We start from the raw sequence: 6,243 nt of genomic DNA on the forward strand, positions 1-6,243 counted from the left end.
GATCACAAAAAATGATTTTTCAAAATGCTTCGAGAATTGGAAAAAACGTTATCACAGATGTATAATGTCTGATGGGGATGACTTTGAAGGGGACAAAATTGATATTCATGAATAAATAAATGATTCTTGAAAAACCATGAAATTCACGATACTTCCTGAACAAACCTCGTAATTGACACGCATTATAACTTGGTTCAATTCACATATCTCTCAGTTTGGTAAAAAACAGCTGACTACGAACCTAGTAAGTGCCGCTTCTAAGACCCTCCCTTATTTAATTTTACGCTCTTCTTCCCTTTATATCTATAAAACGGACTACCTACGAAAGGCCGAAACTTAAATGGCCAAATCACGAATGGCCGAATGTTATAGAAAATCGTGGCCTTCGAGCTGCTCAAAAGTTGGGTATGAGCGATTACTCTTACTAGTCAGTTAACCTAAAAAAATTGATTACCTACGAATGACCAAAACACAAATCGCCTGAATCGGTACCAGATCCGTATAAAACAAGTTTGTTTCACTACTTTCTTCGACTATTCTTTTCATCAATTAGAAAGACTGGCACTTTACAAATTATTGGCTTTATTATACGTCAAGACAAAAACGCGGAGTAGAGTCTCTTTGTCTATATCCTCCAAATCGTTATTCTCTGCAGTATCATCATATTGAGCAAATGAAATGCTTATTATCCGTACTTATGTGTAGACTTCATTTTCGGTTTTTTGCTCAGTAGATCCTCATTTGACTACAGCGCCTTAGCGAAACAGAATTCCGTAGTGTAAAAGGCAATTGTAGAGTTAATTATTACAATACAATATTGTTGAAGTAAGCACAGTTTTATCTTTTGTATTTACGACGCTATGGGGATACTACCCTGTTGGTAGCAAAAAGTGCTCTTACAACTTTTACGAAAAACTTTAAGAGTAAGCAAATCAAGTGAAAATCTGAGTTTTCACTTTTTTCTAGCATCTGGCACCTACTGATTCTCTATAAGGAGCTTCGCGGTGTTAACGAGCACTTCATGCTGAAGTGTCCGGAGTTTGAAACTAAAAGATACTGAATTGACGTGTGAATTTTTATAGTAAATTTTCCGTAAAAGAATTATTCATGCATTAAAGAGTTGATGCAGTTTAAGTCGATATTAGAAATTATATTTTCTGCAATTCAAATAAGTATGTTCCAATGAATGTACAATTGTTTGTACTTCAGGAACTTTGGCTATTGTAAAACGAAACAAAGCACTGCTGCGTACTGCTCCATCAATTGTATAACTCACTTGTTTTCTTAATTAGCCCATTAAAAGCCATCCCTGTTAGGAACACAGACACATTTACATACATACATTACAAAGGACATTCCAGCAGACCCCAAGGCAGATGGCTTTTGGCAAGCAAAGTAATGTTCCACGTATAAAATGAGGACAAACGAATGAGATGAATTTTAACGCTCGTTGAAACCTTCACGGCTAAATTCGCGGAGAAGAAAGTGTCTAAAAATAGGTCTCTATAGAAGCTGAGTCCCACTCACGAGCAGGAAATAGTAGTTGAAAGCCTGAAAGCTTCTATATACATCCGTAGACCATTGTTGTATGCTCCATAAATAATACGTCAAATAGTTCTATGCTTTGGCAGAGGCAAACAAAATCGCTGACAATGGAACTATAGCAGTCATAAAAATACAAACACGTGCGCCAGCATAAACAGACGATTCCTCCATTATCCTCATCCGATCTGTCCGTGGTATCACGTGGAAGCAGGCAAACTCATGCCGGAACGAACAGGAAATCTACTGGCCGACATGAAGCTGTAACAAGCGCTGAGCAGGGGGTGGAAAAGTATATAGCGCGACTCTTGCATGCTGCTTTTCATCTGTTACTACCACCGGAGAGGAATTACAAATGGTACAGGCTTTCGCGTACATGGTACATACCCCGGACTAGAAGGATTTTTTTATTTCCGCCAAAAACAAGCGCCGGCAGCGAACAAGTTTCACCGACATGCGCAGCGTCGCTTCTATCGATTAAAGATTTCAGCGTTTATGGTGTCTCGACGTCACCGAACACATCTGACCAGCGTGGAAAAAGAGTGATCTTAATATACAAGGGCTGATCGCTGTTTCGAATTGGATGGTATTTTTTCAAAATGATTAACATAAATAGTACGACTCTTAGTTTATTTGAGTAAAAGTAAGGAAGTTGGTGTAACCCAAGCTAAGAAAGTATTGTTATTACATTGCTTTTCGGTAAAAAGCAGCTATCATAAATTTAGCCTTTAACAACGGTAGGTACCAGTCAGCCAGCGATTGCATTATGGTCGAAAAAGCAAAAATTCAAGACAAAAATCAATCTCTCGAAAACTATTTGCTCTGCAGATTTCATGTATTCAGAAGAAAAAAAGTTAGTCTAGATCAATTTGGGAAAAACGAAGTATGCAAAGTTGCTTGTTCAAATTTTTATTATTTTTATTTTTCCTTCTGATATTTGTGTGTATTATTCAAACTTGTTACGGCCAAAGTTCTCACTGTACAGTAGGAGGTGCTTGATGAGCTAAATCGAAACAAATAATTAAAATAACATATTAGGCTTACCTGCTACCAAGTCCTTGTGGTTACCACAATAGATCAAAATAATGGTTGCAGTGGTCAAATCTTCCGACAAATAAGTACTTGTGGTTCAGCCGTCTGCTCAAAATCTCAGTTTTGAGATCAGGCATCTGGGAACCACGCAGCATCGCACCTTCTAGCTTGGCTACTCGATAGAGTATTACATTGGATGCACAACTTTTAGTTAAACAGAAAATAATAATCAATCATTCGCTCTCGTCAATTTTTTCGACAATAGTTGAAAGTAGAGATGTCCGTTAATCATTCGATGATCAAACAACATTCGTGCGCAAGATATCGTTTAATGCCATCAAGGCGTCAAAGTCAACCGTCAACATGAGTCACGAATGAACTGGTTCTGCTCTGATTAGTTTGCCCATCTTTTGACGCAGGACTACGTCTTACGACAAGGTTTGGCCGGATAGGGTGTCATTCCAAAAAATCTTTCTCGAAAAGTGGGCAGATATTGAACGCTAAGCTAAGCTAGCTAAGCGGTTTCCCGACCGATTTTCAATATTTTTGCACCAATCGATCGGAACATTTTCTACGCGTTGCCTCAAATGAAGAATGTTATTAATTCGTAAGTGTACACTATTGAAAAACTGAAAATAATGAAGCATTGTTCAACTGGAAATCCTTGCACATCCTGATTGGTTGGAAAAGACGTCATCAAAGTGTGAACGTGTTTTTCGCAAAAAAGGTGACAAAAATTTCCCGTCCCAACAGGTCGAAGATTCTTTATGAAGTTTTAAACTATAATTTGATGAAATTTGATATCTGTACTTGGGAAGGAAAATCCCAGCCCTCTTCTTCAACCGATGTAATCGTTTGAACATTTGACCTAGCCCTATTTGATGTTCTGAAAGTAAACAATTTTGTTAAAATATAAAACCACCCCTTTGCTTCAACCAAGTTTATCTTTAAACATTGAATCTAGTTCAAATTGAAGTTCTGAAAGTGAAACGTCATAGAAAAGTAATCTTGCCCTTTTGCCAGATTGTATCCATATAGGTACAGTCAACTTTCGCTAATTGCACTAAACTCTTAGCCCACTTAGTGAAAGACTTTCGTTAATTGGGCTGAGCTGTCGAAACCGAGGGCTACATCGATTGTTTTTGTCGAAATCGTCGCAGAAAGGTTTTAAAAAATATATACCCTTCTTAAACATGGAATCAAAATTAAACTTAATCTTTTCGTTGTAGAAATTTATTTCTAGATTGTTTTACAAGTAAAAAGTAGAATTTCATACGACAATGTTAACATATATTGGCATTTTTAACTGTTTCGCTAATGATTGGCACGGTCAAGCTTAAAAGTTATCAGATAACGATATGATGCAACTGTGTTCCATTTAATTAATTATAATATTTTCTAAATAAATGATTTTCTGCATTTGAAATAATGCATTCAAGAGCCCCACGGAAGAAAAAATACATTGTCAGAAATGACGATTGATTTCGTTTTAGATGGGCTATAGCCCAATTAACGGAAGCCCGATTAGAACGTAGCCCACTTAAAGATAGCCTAATGAACGAAAGTTGACTGTACTGCAAGAATTTATTCGGAACTGTTGTTTTACCCGGAAACAGGGCTGAAGAGATATTTGTGCATGTGACGTACCGCAGCAATTGTTAAAGCGAGGAAAATCAGCGACTCTCTTATCCGAGAATAGTTTTGAATAATTTAATTTGCTGCTTTGCGTCGTTAGTTGCCTGCAATTTTTTACAGATTTTCAATAGTCAACTATTACATTCAGATTAATTACTTTCGAAAATGATGGACAAGACAAAGCAGGAGGGATTCTTAATGATGCCAATGTTTATTTGACTGTCAATTCAATATAAGGCAGTAAGGTACAAAACATTTTGCAAACAACTTCAACTTATACAGTAGGTAGTTTTCGATCATGAAAATGAATAAAGTGATGCATAAAAAAATTGTCGGCTTGCAAAATTTAGATTTCTCAACCTGCAGCAGAGCCAAGCCATTTTAACATTACCTTTTTTCAGATATCATCAAAATACATATATATGTAAACTAGCTGACCCGACAAACTTCGTATTGCCACAAATTAAACTGCGTTGTACATAAATGAATCTCGGATGACCTTTATCACAATCTCGAGTTTTGCAAGTTTCTGAGCAGTTCATGGGTGTTTTAATATACAAATTTTTGTCACAGTAAAATAGAAAACAACTCCCCCCATTGCTTGGCTTGTTAAAATAAAGCGGATAGCATTTAAATATTCGCCATCATTACAAACCATTTCGCCGAATACCATTTTGCGGAACACCAATTCTCGGTTGACCATAACGCTAGGACCATCTAGGAAAATAAATAAACCTAGATAGACGTGATCTCTACGGGGGGCTGCCCTCCCCGCAGTGGTCGGCGCTTCCGACGGCAGGTCGCCGGCAACACCTGCGGCCTGTGTCCGTCTCGCCCTGAATCATCTAATGTTACTATTGATAGTTTCTTGTGGTCTTGTTATTGACTAATGTTTTATGAAAGAGTCTAAAATTTCTCGAGTTCGATTAGTTTTTGAGTTACGCAAAAATTCCTGTCATTTTAGCTTGTTCTGCCAATTAGTGTGTGAATAAATATTAGTATGTATATTATACTGATTGATTGATAAAATTGTTAGTTATAAGTAGCATTAACAATTTGATCAATCATTAGGTGATATTTAAACGGAAATCAGTAGATAAAGCTAAAATGACCCACAATTGTGTGTGACCCTTAATTGTGGACTGACTGTATATGTTCTCAATTCTAAAATAATTAAAACCTGAATATACATAATTCAGTAATAAATATTAGGTTAAGTTTAGGTATCGTCCAGCAGACCACCACATCAGCATTAGGGTACCTCAGGACCTCAGCCGCAGAACGTTAAGAAGGGAAGGACAAAAAGCTGAACTAAACATCTCCTCCCTCAACTCAATCGCTAGGATATGAGGGGAGTTCTCTCACGCTCAACTTTCCTCCTCCTTTTATTTTTTTGTTTTTTGATGTGATAATGTGGGCCGATCCCGGCGGTACTGCAATACCGGGCCAACCCGTGGAGGAAGTGGAGCAAGCCCCTAACCGTTCCACCCTTTTCCAAAAATCAGTTTAACATTTGTTGTCTCCCTATGGGAGATCTATCAGATGTTAAGCTGATAAGAACAGATACTACACTTTGATCTTAGCCTTTAGGCCGAGAAGCGATAACTACCGAGGGGCTTCAGCCGTCGGGTCACCACCGGACCGGTTGTTACGCTAGCGATGGATGTGCTGCATTATGCGTAATTTAGCAGTAGGGAGAAATTTCCATTGAGACAGGCAGCGCGTCAGACAAGGCGCAAAGCACAGTGGAAGGAAAGCTGCTATAGTTGTAATGTAATTTGCGATTTTACTACATTTAAATGTAGATACACTCAAACCTTTTTTACACGGTTTATTTTTACGATTTCTGAATTACCGCGCTTTTTTTATGACGATTTTTGAATTAAAATGGTTTTTTATGACGATTGTTGAATTAACACGGTTTTTTACAACATTTGTCGACCAACATTTGAAAGGGGCGGATAAGCCAACTGTCAAACAGACCGAGCGAGAGTTATTTTTTGCTGGAGCAGCACAAAGTAAATTGATATATAC

General features: G+C 37.6%; 1 non-coding gene across 1 annotated transcript; it reads right to left on the reverse strand.

The window, feature by feature from the left end:
* Positions 1–5,617: 5,617 nt before the first annotated feature.
* On the reverse strand, positions 5,618–5,812 carry LOC128738997 (U2 spliceosomal RNA). The gene has a single exon (XR_008412142.1). It is a non-coding gene; the product is annotated as a U2 spliceosomal RNA (small nuclear RNA).
* Positions 5,813–6,243: the final 431 nt, after the last annotated feature.

Source organism: Sabethes cyaneus, chromosome 2 (assembly GCF_943734655.1).
Source record: "Sabethes cyaneus chromosome 2, idSabCyanKW18_F2, whole genome shotgun sequence".
NCBI classification, from domain to species: domain Eukaryota; kingdom Metazoa; phylum Arthropoda; class Insecta; order Diptera; family Culicidae; genus Sabethes; species Sabethes cyaneus.